Genomic DNA, 17,588 nt, shown 5'->3' on the forward strand with positions numbered 1-17,588 from the left:
CAGTAAGATTCGGAATCATATCAACCCGCCGATTTAGTTCCCTTTTTTTTTTTTCTTTCCGTGCATGCATGATCCAAAATATCCATGTTGATCCTACGGGGTCAAGATCAATTTTAAAAAGTCAAACTTAATGAAATCGTCCATTCTAATTAAAAAACAAAGATACACCAACTTAATCAAGTCTAAGACCCTAAGAGCAACTGCAGTGGTGCGAGTATAACCAAAGACCAAAAAGGGAAAAAAAGATTAAATTTTGGGTTTAGTATGGTGTGTGACGCTACGGTGGAAAGACTAAATTTGGTCAGACGTACATTATACGTTCGTCTGGTGTGGGGCGTAGACTATACCAACGCCTGATTGGGACGTGCACTAAAAAAAAAAAAATGAAAGAAGTGGGGCGGAGGTATAAAGCCCGCCCCACTAAAATGATTTTGAAAACAAAGAATGGGGCGGGGGTATAATTCCCGCCCCATACAAAATAATTAAAAAAAAAAATGGGGCGTAGACTTTACGTACGCCCCATGTGGAGCGTAAACTATACCAACGCCTGGTGTGGGGCGTAGACTATACCAACGCCTGATGTGGGACGTGCACTATATGTCCGCCTGGTGGTGGGGCGTGAAGTATATCAACGCTCGACTATATCTGGGTTTAGTCTTGATCCCAGACCAAATATACTCTGGGTTTTAGTCGTTGATCAAAATTTGATTGATAGTACGTTCCACTACGTCTGTTCAAAAGACCAAATATTTGGGTTTACTCTCCCACTGTGGACGCTCTAAGCTATATGGAGAATAAAGTACAGACCAACCAATGAAAGATCGAAGATCATTCAAGATGAAACTGATAGGTGTTTTCATTTATTCTCATCCAACCAAACAAAGTAAAGAAGCAGATCGCACTGCGACAACAGGTAAAGATGTGGAGAGATAAAACATGAAGATTTTGAATTTTGATAGTCGGAAAGAAAGAAAGATTATGACCATGTATTTGAAACTACTGTTTAGAAATCAGAATAATATTTCATTGTCTCCTAAACTTAACTTTGAATATGAATAAATATATTTGTGCAGGTAGATGACCACCACGCTGTCAAAATGTATGCAGCAGGTGAGGTGACCATTAACAAGTGACATGACAACGTTGATTGTACCACTAACATGTTATACCTTTACACTGCGTACGACCGGTTTGGTTAACTTACTCTCACTCCATTGAGATTTTTGACTTATCTTTTTCCTCCTCTCTTGTCTCTGTCTCGGTTATTTTCATTTCACTTGAGCTTTAAAATATGTTAGAAGAAGAAATGGATTTTTAGAATCCCGATGAAATCTACCTGTGGGCCCGTATCACTTATTGGTTACTTTCTTTCTAATCATTAAGTTGGACTTCCATTCCGTTTTGAGATGAAGAAGATAACCCATTGAATTAGAAGTTTTCCTCTGTTATTGTTAGGGGTGTTCATGGTCGGTTTTGGTTCGGTTTCTAGCCAAACCAAAACCGAAACCAATATTATTGGTTTCTAAAAATCTAAACCAAACCAATATTATTGGTTTCAAATCATTGGTTCGGTTTCCGAATGGTTCCACTTGGTTTCGGTTTGTCCCAGTGGTTTTAGGTTAACCAATAATTATGTCAAACCAAAAAAAAATACACAAATTTACAGATAAAAAAATCGTAGTTGCCGATAGTATTGGTTTACACAAATATACAGACAAAAAAAAATCAAGAATAGTTAAAGCTTACTCTAATTCTAGAGATCAAATGAAGATATATAATATATCTTAATTTAGATATTGACAAATAAAAAAGAAGGAAGACGGGAAGAAAAAAGTCGAGTAGCAACAGCTGTAGTTGGGGGTGGAGAAGGGAGGCGGCTGAGAGAAGGAGAAAGAGAAAGAGGGAGAGTATCATAATGAAATATTAGATTTAGGGTTTCTATTTATCCTCTAAATTAATGGGTAGAATCTAATACTTTTAAATCGACGGTAGAAATTAAGTTTAAAAATTAATCGGTTCCCCAATGGTTTTTGGTTCGGTTTTCAGGTCAAACCAAAACCAAACCAGTAATGTCGGTTTTTCAACATTTTTTACCAAACCAATCCAAATCTAAATGGTTTGGTTCGGTTTCTTGCTTATTGGTCTGGTACGGTCGGTTTCCAACGGTTAACCGACACCATGTTCAGCCCTAGTTATCGTAGATGAGACTGAAAATCAAGGTGCAGATGAAACTCAAATGCAAGGAAGTTGAAATTGTTACCTTATAGGTCAGGGATTTGAGAGATTTCATTGTATATTAAAAAAAAGTTCCCAATTCACCATACTTTTACAATCCGCTCGACACAAAATTTACATACTCCCTCCGTCTAAAATTATTAGTCCGTTTTGACTAAGTCAAGATATTAAGGAAACCGGGGAAATTTACAAAACTATCCCTACTAAATGATATATTATTACTAAAATTAAAAGGAGTATATGGAGTATGTAAAAAAATACATTGATCATTATAATATTTATAGAAATGTTTAAATAGAAGATAAAAAAATAAAAAATTTTATGGATTGATTTAGTAGATTTGTTTCCTATTGATGAAGATATCATTAATATTTAGATTGGTGATATTTAAAATAATTTTATAATTATAAAAATTTGAAGGATATATTTGAGAGTTTGACTAAAAAATATGATTATAAACAGAAGCTGAACAGTATTTTAGGACAGCCGAAAATGGAATAAAGGACAAAAATTTTAGGACAGAGGGAATAGCAAAATTGAATTATAAATTAGTTTTCGGAAAAATAGATATGGTTCATAAAACATGTAAATAAAATAATTTGACATTCCAATATCAAATAATTTCTATTTAGATAAAATAAATAAATAAATAGAGGTCAGCATCTATAACTTGAACGGAGTTTTTAGAAGGTATTCGGATACAATCACCATATTACTTTACAACTTTTAGAAAAAAAATCAAAATTTAAGTTGGCAATAACATTTGAAGTTGAATAAGGAAAAAGGTTGATTTTTTGCTTGCGAAATAAATGTTTCTTGTTTTTTATTTCAAACTTATGGTGGCTTATGTTTTTAGCATCCAAACACCTTCTTAATACTCAAGCCAAAACTAACTCGAATTTCGAGGTAAGGGTGTCAATGGATCCGGGTCCTTCTAAGTACCACTGGATCCGAATTTGGATCCTACTTATAATAAATGGGTCTGGTTCTTAAACTAGTGGACCTGAAACCAGACCGTATAATAACCACGGGTATCCATCGGTTCCGGGTACACATTGTATTAAGACAACTTTCAAAAAAAATCTCAAAAAATTAATATCTTTCTCTTTTTTACTTGAATTTAAATTATTTTTATATAAACTTATCTGATTTCTCTCTTAATTTTTTAAGTAAAAATTAAATTTAATTGTGAAAACGAAAAATGAAAAAACATCAAGGTGAAACGAGCAAAATACTTAAAATTTTGATAAAATGAGGAACTAGAGAGTGAATAGCCGGGTCCCCAACCCGTCCGGTGCTAAGTTGCTAACGGGTCATTGACAGCCCTAGCTCCAATAGTTCAAGCAAGGGTTTTAAAGTTCTCCCATTGGAAAATGCTTGATGGTCCTGGTACGTATATCTTCTTGATTATGCCATCTGGTTGGATATTACCTTTCATCTTAATATTTGATTTATCTACTAATTCAAATTGCATTGATAAGCAAGAGTATCGGCTACTTTGTTTCCTTGGCGTAGGTGTAAATAGGAATCCCACGTAAATTATGGCAGTGTCTTGTCTTTTTTTCTTATGGAAAAGATCATATATTAAAGCTAGCAAATGTAGTACAATAGATTTACAGTGCCTTGTAACTTTCAATGTTTCTTGAAGAAGAGCCGAGCTCTTTTTGCCTATTAATTGAAGACTGATTTCCCTCTAGCTAAATAGGCTTGCAATCCCCTCGAATACGAAAATTAGATTTTTTTTTTTATAAATATAGTTGCGGATCCTATGTGGATTATGACTTTTTTTCTTCACACACATTCCATTGGAGAGGCTCTTAGTAAGATTCAATCCGTAAACTTATTGGGCCATTTTTTCTTTCCGTTCTTGCATGATCCAGAATATCCATTGTTACAAGACAAGTGAGATCAATTTCATGGTAGCTCGTCGTCCATTCTAATTAAAGGCTAAAGATCTAAAGTTTGGATGGAGAAATGCATGCGGCCTATTGGAATATTAGAGTTTGTCACACACAAGTAGCCGAGGTTAAAGTCCAGTGAAAGTCCGAGGCAACAGAAGCAGTGAAGACACGTACTGGAAAAGAGGATAAAACCAATCTAACTACCGTGGACTTAATCAAGAAGTGGACTTAATCAAGATAAGTGAAGAGAAGCTTCCAAGATATGCTGTAATCCAAGTTGTTATCTAGATATGCTTCTTATCGTGTAATTAGTCAACAACACTTATAGTTTACCACTCTATAAATACGAGTGTTCTAATGTAACAGAGATTATCCCAAAATGATCAATCTCTGGAGATCATAATGCTATTCACCCTGCGGGGTTTTCTCAGTGGACGTAGGTGTTAGTGCCGAACCACTTTAATTCTGTTGTCTTCTTTATTTTATGTTTGATACATTTTGTCTAATCGATGATCCGTCTCGATGATACCCATAATTTATTACGCACATCGAGTATATTGACTAAATCTGTAGTATTAGGTATTGTTGGCACGGTCTTTGATTATTGACGGAAACTGAGTACACCATGATTTTGACGAGGCTTACTTGCAGATTTTGGATCTGGAGAAAATGCAATAGTACTGACATTTCGTCCCTCCCTATTTGCAGCTCATCAACATAGCCATTTGAAGAGCTTCATTGTTCCTCATTAGATACAAAATGTCCTCAGCACGTGGGTCTTTCTTTGCTTTCTGTGTCCCGTAGATCTGACATACCACTACTCCGCTGCTTGCCCAACTCGGAATTCCGTAGTCCGTAGATACAAAATGTCCTCAGCACGTGAACTTCATCATAGCAGCTCCAAATTCGTGGCCTTTAAATAACACACTTACTCTACTCCGCTGCTTGCCCAACTCGAACCACCTTGCAAAGACTGTGACGCATGCCACCCTAGACCATCTAAACCACCGTCTCTTCTCATGGAGGAAAGTCCAAGTGCTCCTTCTCTACTGTCCATTTCAGATGCAGAATCTAAGTAAACCAGCATTTTAAGAACCTCCATCATTCCTCTTACGGTACTCGAAAGTGTTTGGCCTTGGTAAAGATGCCCAAAGATGTAGATCCCTCAACTTGGTTGTCTAGAACACCTCTTCGACGACCGCACCCTCTCTGCGCATGTGTTGGAAGAAGCTGCTAGATTCATACCATCTTCATTCTCAGTTGGCAATTATTCTTTGCCGTACACGACTTCTTCATTGTAATAAGGAGTCAAAACACTGAAAGTCATCCTTTTTCTCCACTTCTGGCGCATGAGGCATGTTCATAAACAGGGAATTGCCGAAGAAAGCAATACGATGTTGGGACTCGAGATTTTTTGGTAGATTATGCAACGAATCCCTAGAAGTGAGAAAACGCCGTGTCTGGAGATAGAAGGAATCATCTTCTTCATCCGGTAAACCATTACATAGCAGATCCTTGCTGGATGCATCCTTCAGACTTGCCATCCCATCTTCTTTCACAGCTGCTCCTAGGTCCTCGTCCCCTTTGAGAAGTCTCTAATGTCAATCTCGTGAAGTGCCTGCAATGTAGTGGCACTTTTTCACATACCTTTCTCGGAGTAGAGCAGGAGCTCCACAAGGGAAACAACTTTGGCATGAATATCAAGCAATAATTTTGTCAGCTACGTCTCTGTAAACTTCCCGAACTTCATTAATCTCAACGAACAGTTTAATGATCTCGAGAAGTAAGTGTCTAATACTAACATAAGCTTCAATAGCAGCTCACCTCCTATACTCAGTGTTGCGGACCTTCAACCAGAGAGACCTATCAGAGTAATGACCCACATGCCCGAGAGCTAGCAGAAATTCATTACACAAGAGTAAACAAGGCCACCAGATAACCCTGATTCTCCAAGAATTCTGTGGCAGTTCCATGAGCTCAAGCTCACGGTCACAAATTACGTCTTCCTCCCTGAATTTCATAAGGATCTCATTCCAAATCAATCATAGCAAACGCCACCACCTGGTTCATTTCGATCTTCTTGTAAGGCCGCCCTAGCCCATACAGAAGCTTCAATCGGTGCAGAGCATCATTCGATTTGCTCCTCGATGAACGCCTATCCTTGAAGTACTTACTGTTCCTCAGGCATAAGATTAAATTCCATTGCACTAGAGAATTATTGAAACCTCAGTCTCAGTGTTCAAAATTACGGATCTCTCCCAAATGCGAGAATAACCAGCGATTGCCCCAACAAGGGAGGATAAAATGGAATATCAAATCTGCAAAATTATGAGACAAATCGGAACCACTGGAAGCCATAACATATGGCCAATATGTTGGTCTTAGAAAATAACTCATGCCACTTGTAGTCTATCCTGTTGAGCTTCAAAATGGCCTTGGTTGGATTGAGAAAGTGTATGATCTAGAGGAAGTAACTGAAGCAGAAGTTTGAAAGCAGAGTGAATAAACCCAAAAAGCCGTATACTTTAGGTTGTCAACAAGTCCGTCTCTGAGAAACCACCATGTGGAAGTATGAAAGATCTTCAAATTGGTCGCTTCAAGAATGTCAGGATGTTCCTAACCCAAGGAACAATAATCAGAGGCAGTTCTGAAACCTCTGGGACCAAATCCTTCCATGGAGAACACCAAGGACGCTAGAAACAATTATCCACCCAATTGCAACAAAACCTTTTAGCACCATTCTCCCTCAAAACCAAACTATACTGAGTTCCAGCCTCGATTATTGTGTGCAGAAATCTAAGAGCTGATCAGGGTTATAAAAATAGTAAGAACCCATACCTGAACATCTTTATCATCCAATGGTTGCCAGGAAAAATTTTGACCTCCCCAAGCAACAAGAAAAGCAGCTTGAAGATATCAAAACTACCAAATATACTTTCTTCAACATATCCAATTTTACCAACCCTTTTCCCTTTTCCCTTTTTTTTTTTTTTTTTTTTTTTTTTTTTTTTTTTTTTTTTTTTTTTTTTTTTTTTTTTTTTTGTAGCAAACAAATTACTCGAGGTATTAAATGTCATTGTAACTGAAGACCAGTATCCAGATCAGGATACTCCTCTAAAGTCACCTTCAAATATTGAGGAACAAATTCAAATATTTGCAGATTCTCCCCAAATTAAAAGAAACAAGCAAACATACAATAACTCTTTTCTAGGATCTAAATATCTATCAGCAACAAAAACATTAGATTTCATGCCCAAATTAAAACACCAAGAAGTATAATTAGAAAGCAATTTCTTGGGCAAGAACCGTTAAACCAAGCGGAGAATCAACCTACGAATATGGTCCACTGATGAACCTGAACCTGAGAATGACCTCACATAATTGCTAAGATTATGGTTGGTGGCTATTACAAGTTGATGAACCTGTATGCAGGAAGTGGCTTAAGGCAAGTGGATTTCTTTTAGTTTATTGTAAAAGAAACATGGCAACTGGCTTAAGGCATTTGATGCCTAAGTACTCTTGGATTTCTTTTAGTTTATTGTAATTTCAGTTCTTCCAAGACGTATGCAATACCTAAATTTCATTTCATTAATTTAAAATCCCTATAAATCCTTGCAGTTCATTTACCAATCATCTACTTACTCAAACCCAAAAAAAAATTTAACCCAATAAAAATTCAGAACGAACAAGAACCAACCTTAGCTGAAAAGACAGCATTGTAGTACCTTTCCTGCCAGCTTGTCCATTATTTTTTCCACAACTGGCCCATGCGCATATCTCACTACACCAGGCTTTAGCAGCACACCCAAGTATTTATCCATCTCTCAAGAGTATATAAAAATCTGATACGGACGAAAAATTATTATCTAAGGGAAATCAGTAACAACGGTTTCTGCCTCCTGGCGTATGCCTCCTTCATATCATCAAGAGCCTTACTCCTTAACTCCAATGCTCGAGCCAACTCTTCAACCTTCGCTTCCTCCTGCATAATCATATCTGAAGTAGGAACTACATCTCCTGCTGCCCGAAGTTTTCCGATAGCATCGATCCCCTGACGAAGCCATGCTACATTGAAGTCCAAGTTTCTGGATGTTTCCATGTGATCTTCTCATTCTTCAAGCATATCATCAGTGATGGCGTCTATGGTTATGGTACGTATACTAGCTATCATGGGTAACATGTCAGCTACACGTCTTGCTAACAAGGAACAACGCACAGACTTCTTTGCAGTAGCAATATGGCCATGTTTATGCCATATTTGAGTATATAACTTAACATGCTCAGATGGTACGCCAAATCCTCCAACAAGCACATAACCGGGGAAAAGTTTATCAAAGCGGAGCTCAAAGAGTACACCTGCAATTGGATGTTCAACTGATGCAGGCTCCCTTTCCTCAACCTCGACTTTTGGGACGTTGACCTTTCGATTTTCAGCATCAACAATGGCTCTTGGAGTGACATGCTTACAGTTTGGAGAAGGAATGCCATCGCCACCTTGGTCTACGATAGTTCTTGATCTCTCATCTACAAATTCCTCTCCTTGCTCAACCCCGTTTTCAGCCTAAAAATGTCAATTAAATAAGTTAGAGTGCTCCAAACACATGAAATTCATAAGAGTCACAAATCAGAGTATGAATGGACTAATAACATGAAAGTTTCCTATAAAATTTTTTTTTTGGTGGGAGCAAATGGACCAAAGACATAACAAGGCATTTTTCCACAACCACGTCAGGAAAATTCTGCACTGCGCTCTGCAAACTCAGAAACTGGCAGCAACGAGGAAGAATTTGAAGATGCATTCTATAAAAAAAAATGTCCTCCTAAGTGCCTAGTACAACAAACTGAAAGGACGCATCAATCGAATAAACGAGATAAAGAGATATGACTGAATAAAAGACCTAAAGTTAGTAGACATCACTTGGATGACGCCAATATAATGGGGGTACTATACCCGGAAACTGCAGAACACGGGGGGTTATAAACATAAACAGAAAAACCATTAAAAGAAAAACGATACTAGTTACGGTCACATGATTAAAAACTAAAAGCAGGAGAATCTAAAGAAAGACAGCCACCCTTGGGATGCCACAAAAGAGACAACAGAAGAAATTCAATTATCAGATTTCACAACCTCCAACGTAATCTTCTTCCCGGTAAGATGTTATGATTCAGTACCTTAACATATATCAAAAGAACTAAACTAACAGGTGAATGCAGAATTTTGAGTCGAGAACAGAGAGAATTAGGAGAGAATTGAGAAGAGTTTTGAGAGATAGGAGTTGCAGAGAACACTTGAAAGAATAATTGTATTTTCTTAAGTTTCAAAACTAACAGACTCAAGTATTTATAGCTGACATTACTTGGCTTGCAAGCCTGCGCAGCAATTCTAGTTGAACTTAATAACTACCTTAACAAAACAAACTAATTAAGGAAAGTCTAAATAAGGAAAACACTGTAAAAGTGGTGTTGGTATCATAACATCCCACCCTGCTTGAAAAAAGACTTGTCCTCAAGTCTGAAACTCTGGAAATCACAGCAATATTTCATCAGCAACCGCCAGTGTTGCTTCCTCAGTAGCACGACCTCGCCATTTGGTTCCAGCAACATTGCCCTTCTTATACATCTTACGATCTAAGATTGATTCAGGTTCCCACTTTTCATAATCCAGTGTAACAGGCAATTCAGTCTGTACAATGTCAGAAACACCAAGCTTGAGTTTCAAGAGTGAAACATGAAATACAGGATGAATTCTACTGGAAGGAGGTAACTCCAATCGATAAGCCACAGTTCCAATATTTTCTAAGACCTTAAATGGTCCATAAAATTTAGGTGAAAGCTTTGAAAAAGATGAAGTTGCTGCAGTTGTCTACGATATGGTTGGAGTCTGAGAAAAACCAAATCCCCAACTGAAAAACTTCTTTCATTTCTATGCACATCAGCATAAATTTTCATTCTGGACTTAGCATCTTGTAAATTAGACTTTAGAATCATCAAAACTCGGTCACGAGCTTGTAAGACGACATCCACAGCATAAACAACTGTAGAGTCAGAAATATATGTTGAAACTGTTGGAGGAAGCCTGCTATACACAGCTTGATAAGGACTCATTTTGATTGTTGTATGAAATCTAGTATTATACCACCATTCTGCCCAAGGTAGCCACTTCAGCCAATCACTAGGTTTAATCCCAGCAAAACAACGTAAGTAACACTCTAAAGTTCTATTAGTAACTTCAGTTAAGCCATCAGATTGAGGATGATACGCAGAACTTCTACAAAGTTGAGTGCGATGAAGTGAAAAGAAAGCTTCCCAAAAATGACTCATAAAAATTGAATCCCTGTCACTTGTGATACTCTTAGGCATTCCATGTAAGCGAACTATTTCACGAACAAAAACTTCAGCCACAGTATCAGCTGAATAAGGATGTATAAGAGCCACAAAATGTGCATACCTGGACAAACGATCCACAACAACTAGAATAGATGTTCTTCGATTAGATGGTGGAAGATCATCTATGAAATCCATAGATATATCTAACCAAATATCAGTAGGTATGGATAAAGGATGTAGTAATCCTGGAGGAGAAATTGATTCAGCTTTGTTGCGTTGACAAATATCACAAGAAGCTATATAATCCTTAATTGTCTTCTTCATGCCTGACCAATAAATTTTTTGTTGAAGGCGCTTATAAGTGCGCAAATATCCAGCATGTCCACTAGTTGGAGTTGAATGAAATTCATCCAGAAGCTTAGAGCACCAGGAAGATGTGGAAGCTACCACAATTCTGTTCTTATAGCGAAGAACTCCATCTATATAAGTGTAATGTGGTAGAAAATCTTGTTGCTCACGTAACTTTGCAATTATAAGACTCAAATTAGTGTCATTATGACATTCTTGGACAATGTCAATAATTCCAGAAAATATAGGTGTAGTAATTGCCATTAATTGACAATCATTAACACGAGATAATGCATCAGCCGCCATATTTAAAGCTCCAGAGCGGTAAATGATTTCATAATCATAACCAAGTAGTTTGGACAACCACTTTTGTTGTTCCATTGAAGATATATGTTGTTCCAAGAAGTATTTAAGGCTCCTATTATCAGTGTATATCTTAAAATACCGACCAAGCAGATAAGGTCGACATTTATTGACTGCATTGACTATAGCCAACATTTCCTTGTCATAAACTGAAAGATTAAGATTCTTACCTGAAAGTGATTTGCTGTAGTAAGCAATGGGCTTTTTTACTTGTATTAACACTACTCCAAGACCATTACCAGATGCATCACATTCTAAACTGAATTCTTTTGTGAAATCTGGTAGTGTTAAAACTGGTGTACTAGTTAAAGCCTTTTTGAGTTTGTTAAAAGTTGTAGTCGCTTCAGAAGTCCATAGAAAGGCATCCAACTTGAGTAATTGGGTAAGTGGAGCACTAATCTTACCATAATCCTTAACAAATTTACTATAATATCCAGCCAATCCTAAAAATCCTCTCAAAGCTTTCACTGTAGTCGGAATATGCCAATTTTTTTATGCAAGATATCTTATCAGAGTCAACTGATACACCTTCATAAGAAACCATATGACCCGAATAACTTATTGTCTCCTTAGCAAATTCACACTTTTGTTGTTTCAGAAATATCTGGTGTGCACGCAAAGCTTCAAACACCAACTTCACATGTTGAAGATGTTCAGATTCAGATTTGCTATAAATAAGTATATCATCGAAAAATACCAATACGAACTTTCGAAGATAAGGGCGAAGAATTTCATTCATCAAACTTTGAAAAGTTCCAGGAGCATTGGATAATCCAAATGGCATTACCAGAAATTCGTAATGGCCATCATGTTTGCGAAAAGTTGTCTTATGTATATCATCTGGATGCACACGAATCTGATGATAACCAGATCGCATATCAATTTTAGAAAGTATTATCGCACCATGTAATTCATCAAGAAGTTCATCCACAATTGGAATTGGAAATCTATCTTTGACAGTAGCCTTATTAAGTGCTCTATAATCCACACAATACGCCAAAAGCCATCCTTCTTGCGAACTAAGAGTACAGGGGATGAAAAAGGACTAGAACTAGTTCTAATTAATCCTGCATCTTTGAGTTCCGAAACAATTTTTTCAATCTCCTATTTTTGAAAGTAAGGATATCGATATGGTCGAACAGTCACCGGTGCTGAGTTAGGCAGTAAAGGAATACGATGATCATGCTCTCTTTGAGGTGGTAATTCAGTTGGTGAAGCAAACAAATCAGAAAAACGTAAGAATCTGAAACTTCAGTGGGTACCTGAGAGTTATCCTCTAAAGTAGTTGAGTGCGTGATCAATTGAAGTAGAAATCCATGTTGAGTGTTTTGAAAGACCTTCTGCATTGGAATACTATCAAGTAGCAAAATTGAAGCTGACTTGTTACCCACTAAGGTATGTTCTTGATCATTGGAAGTAAACTTCATGTGTAATTTCTTAAAATCCCAAGAAATATTACCCAAAGTTAGTAACCATTCCACTCCAAGCACTGCCTCACAACCACTTAATTCTAACAAGAAAAACTCAGTAGTGAACTGAAAATCTTGTAACCTCAGAGAAATATCAGAACAAAGTCCTTGAGTTTTAAGAATTCCTCAATTACCAACCAGAACATTCATATTATCATTAACTGACTTAGTTGTAATACCACATTTCTTAGCAATTGTAGGGTGTAAGAAATTATGAGTTGAACCAGAATCAAGTAAAATAGTAAGTGGCTGACCTGCAATGTAACCTGTAACACGCATAGTATTAGGGAATGAAGAGACAGTAAGAGCATGAAGCGAAATTGTGGGTTCATAATGCATCTGATTTGCAGCTGCAGGAGTAATCATCTCTTCTGTGTCAGATGCTGTTGTTTCTTCGTCACCTTCAGAGTTGTTTTCAGGAGCCATCTCTAGTTAATGGTTTTGCACAAATATGACCAGCCTTATACTGTTCATCACAATTGAAACAAAGACCTTGTTCACGTCTGTGTCGTTGTTCTTCTAAAGATAGACGCTTAACTCCAGAGGGAATTGTAGTTTTCTTAAAAGGCGCATTAACTGTATTATCAGATGAAGTGCCAGATGAATGAGATGACTGTCTGTATGGATTTGATCTCACAACAGATTTGTAAAAAGAAGAGTTTGAAAGTAACACATCTTCTTGTATTATGGCTTTCATAAAAGCTGCAGCTAACGTTGGTGGTTCAAATACCTCAACAACAGATCGAATTTCCTTTTTAAGAGATCTGATAAAGAGATCAATGATATAATTGACTGGCAAGTCAGTAACAAAATTAAGAAGTTGTTCAAATTATGGAATATGATCACGTACTGAACCTTGCTGAGAAATTGTTGACAGCGCCAAACGTGGATTAGAAAATTTCTTATCAGCAAAACGTTCACGAACAAGTGAACAAAAGTGTATCCATGTAGGATTAGTTAGCTTGTTCTGAACCCATATATACCAAGCATTGGCGTCTCCCTTGAAATAAGAAGTAGCAATATCAATCTTTAAGCATTCAGCTGTATGGTGAAAACGAAAATATTGATCGGCTTGGAATATCCAACCAGCTGGGTTTGTCCCTTCAAAAGTAGGAAACTTCAAATTATTAGGTATAGGAGAACCTAATATACCATCGCCGCCACCAGAACCACTACTTTCAGGTATACTATTGGTGCCACTAGAACCACTACTTCCAGGCGTACCAATGTTACCATTGTTTCCATTCAAACCACCAAATCCAGGAGGTGTATTGAGAGGAAAATGGGCAAGGAGAAGTGATGCCATATTACGGGTAACGGTATCAGCAATAGTGTTGATATTCTGTGTGTTCTGCTGCATTATAGTAGCCATCTCTTGTTTATGATTATCCAATATAGTCTGCAAACTTGTATTATGTAGAGTTTGCGTTCTTTTCATCAGTGCATCTATAATATCATCTTTCGTTTGATCGTCATTGTCAGAAGTATCAATAACAGTTTGCATAAAGTTTGTAACTGTTGTGTTCAAGGTGTTAATCTTAGCTGTAAGCTGATTAACCTCGTCAGTAAGTTCATGATGGCAAGCGGAAGCTAGAAAAAAAATTTAGTTTTTTTTTTTGAGAAGGATCTAACCTGCTATGATGACAGATGTTATGGTTCAGTACCTTAACATATATCAAAAGAACTAAACTAACAGGTGAATGCAGAATTTTGAGTCGAGAACAGAGAGAATTAGGAGAGAATTGAGAAGAGTTTTGAGAGATAGGGAGTTGCAGAGAAGACTTGAAAGAATAATTGTATTTTCTTAAGTTTCAAAACTAACAGACTCAAGTATTTATAGCTGACATTACTCGGCTTGCAAGCCTGCGCATCAATTCTAGTTGAACTTAATAACTACCTTAACAAAACAAACTAATTAAGGAAAGTCTAAATAAGGAAAACACTGTAAAAGTGGTGTTGGTATCACAACATAACAGTCTTCATGAAAGTCTACATACCACACGAGAGGAAGAACCGGTGATGAAATGCTGACACCTTCTGGATATTGTAATCAGCCAAGGTTCTCCCATCTTCCAACTTCCTCCCCGCAAATATTAACGTTTGCTGATCTGGAGGAATTCCCTCTTTGTCCTGAATCTTAGCCTTGACATTATCAATTGTGTCTGAAATTTCCACTTCCAATGTGATAGTCTTTCCTGCCAGGGTTTTAACGAAAATCTGCATCCCTCTACTCATATGCATGTAGATTTATTCCATATTTTGTAGTCAGCAAGGGGTTTTCGACCTTCAAGCTGCTTACCAGCAAAGATCAGTCTCTGCTGATCCGAAGGAATCCCTTCTTTGTCTTGAATTTTGAGTTTAACGCTATAAAATGCGTAAAATTTTTCTACCTCGAGAGTAATGGTCTTTCCTGTTAAGGTTTTAACGAATATTTGCATCGGCATCTGCAACACAAATTTACTAGTATTTTTCAGAAATCCTTCCTACGTAATTCAACTGCATGATCGAACCTGCAGATTTGAGATGAAACCTAAATCTTACCTTGTGAGGAAAATCAAAGCACGGGGGACTGTATTGACATGGATATTGAAAGTCACTAAGGTCGGTCTTTACAGGGATTTGTAGCGGCCCCGCCAATCCTTATATAAGGAATACTACTTGCTGGCTGCGTTATAGAGTAGAGTGACCTTGAGAAGTCCCTGATGCAAATCTCGCGAAGTGCTTGCAATGCTGTGGCAGTTTTGCACATATCTCTCACATAATTGAGCAGGAGCTCCACAAGGGCAAAAAATTGGCATGAATGTCCGGCAAAAATTTCGTCAGCTACGTCTCTGTAAACTTCCAGTACTTAAGAGCTTCATTAATCTCAATGAACAACTTAGTAAGAATTGAATGATTTTCTGTGCGAGGTTTAATGATCTCGAAGTGTACTAACATAACAGCACACCTCCTGTACTCATTCTTGCAGACCTTCAACCAAAAATACCTATCAGAGTAGTCACCCGACTCTTTTGCGTGTCCGAGAGATAGCAGCAATTCAACATTATATCAGACTAAGAGTAAGCGAGGCCACCGGATAACCTTGATTCTCCAAGAATTCTGTGGCACTTCCATGAGCTCAAGCTCAGGATCACAAATAATGTCTTCCTCCCCGAAATTTATAACGACCTCATTCCATATCACAGCAAACTAGGTGGCCACCACATGGTTCATTTCGATTTTCTTGTAAGGCCGCCCTAGCCCATAGGGAAGCTTGAGTCAGTGCAGAGCATCATTCAATTTGCTCCTCAATGAACGCCAATCTTAAATTGCATTGCACTAGACAAGAATTGAAACCTCAGTCTCAGTGTTCAAACTTATGGATCTCTCCCAAATGCGAGAATAACCAAAAATTTCCCCAACAAGGGAGGAGAAAATGGAATACCAAATGGTCCAAATCTGCAAATCCATGAGATAAGAATCACTGGAAGCCATAACATACCCATGGCCAATATGTTGTTAGAGATTAACTCATGCCACAATTGGTCTCTTCAAGAATGTTCGTAAACTAAGGAATAATAATCAGAGGCAGTGCCAAAGCCTCTGGGACATCATAGTTTCTCTGGGACTAAATCCTTCCATAGAAAGAACACTAAAACAATTATCCACCCAATTGCAACAAAATCTTTTAGCACCATACTCGTACCAGGTAAAAACATTCTCCCTTAAAAAAAAATTGTACTTAGTTCCAGCATCTGAGTATTGTTTGAATAAATCTAAGAGCTGACCAGGTTATAAAAATAGTAAGAACAGATACATGAACATCTCCATCATCCCATGGTTGCCAAGGGAATAACAGCCGCTTGAAGATACAAAATGGGGCAAAATCCATAGTCGATCAAAACCACAAATTACTCGAACATGAATGTCATTGCAATTTGTCGAAGCAGGATGAGGAGCAGTACCATTTCTATTTCTACAATTTTTAACAAGATTCAAAAACCCATTCTCACCGGTAATTGAAGGAAAATACGGCGCACCAGCATCCGAATCAGGATACCCTCTAAAATCACATTCAAATCGAATATTGGAAAATAGTACTCAAATCAAAAGAAATAAGCAAACATAGTGTAGGTGTAAATAATCCACAGGTCCAGGTGGAGCAATCCTAGGTAGTGAAGCATTGATAACAGACGAAGTGCGAAGCACCAAATCATCTTATTTGACCTTGGCGTGAGAAAAGAGACACCAAGGGAACCCGTGAAGACAATACGTGTAAAGGTCGGAGGTGACTGAAGGGATATCCATCGAGTACAAGAGCAATAAATGCACTGACGAGGTAGTTGAGAAGATAAGAAGAACCTGGTCAAAGTAAAACTCGTCTAAACATTCCAAGGGCGACATCGGCAGCATACATTAAGTAGACGACACCGGACAAGGGGACATCAGGAGAAGGTATTACTAGGCTCGGCTCAGAATCTCGGACGAAACCTTACTCTTAACTCGAGAAGGACATCAAGAAAGATGTAACATAACTTACACTGTAACTTGGATGTATCATCACTTACGGCTATAAATAGAGAGCTATGTAGAGAGTTAAAGGGCAAGTGATCAGTGAGGGAAGAGAGAACACCAAGAGCTTAAAAGTGAGAACTGTGAGTTTGTTATAAGATATATCCATTGTAACCTTGAATCAAGCAATAAGATCATCCCTTTACCCCCGTGGACGTAGGTAATCATGTCGAACCACGTATATCTTGTGTTCTTGTGATTCTCTTGCTTGTTTACTTCACTAGGAGTGTGTATATGTATCTTTGGATGTAGTTGTTTTCCACATCTACACATAGAATAACACTTTTATAGGATCTAAATACCTATTAACAATAAGAGAAACATTAGATTTCCTGCCCAAATTAGAACACCAAGAAGTATAATTTCTTACGGAATTGGGCGAGTACCATTA

General features: G+C 37.6%; 1 non-coding gene and 1 pseudogene across 1 annotated transcript; both read right to left on the reverse strand.

The window, feature by feature from the left end:
- Positions 1-4,407: 4,407 nt before the first annotated feature.
- Positions 4,408-7,590, reverse strand: LOC113333982 (annotated as a pseudogene).
- LOC113334281 lies at positions 5,181-5,252 on the reverse strand. The gene has a single exon (XR_003352699.1). It is a non-coding gene; the product is annotated as a small nucleolar RNA J33 (small nucleolar RNA).
- Positions 7,591-17,588: the final 9,998 nt, after the last annotated feature.

This window comes from Papaver somniferum, unplaced genomic scaffold (genome assembly GCF_003573695.1).
Source record: "Papaver somniferum cultivar HN1 unplaced genomic scaffold, ASM357369v1 unplaced-scaffold_135, whole genome shotgun sequence".
Classification (NCBI taxonomy): Eukaryota; Viridiplantae; Streptophyta; class Magnoliopsida; order Ranunculales; family Papaveraceae; genus Papaver; species Papaver somniferum.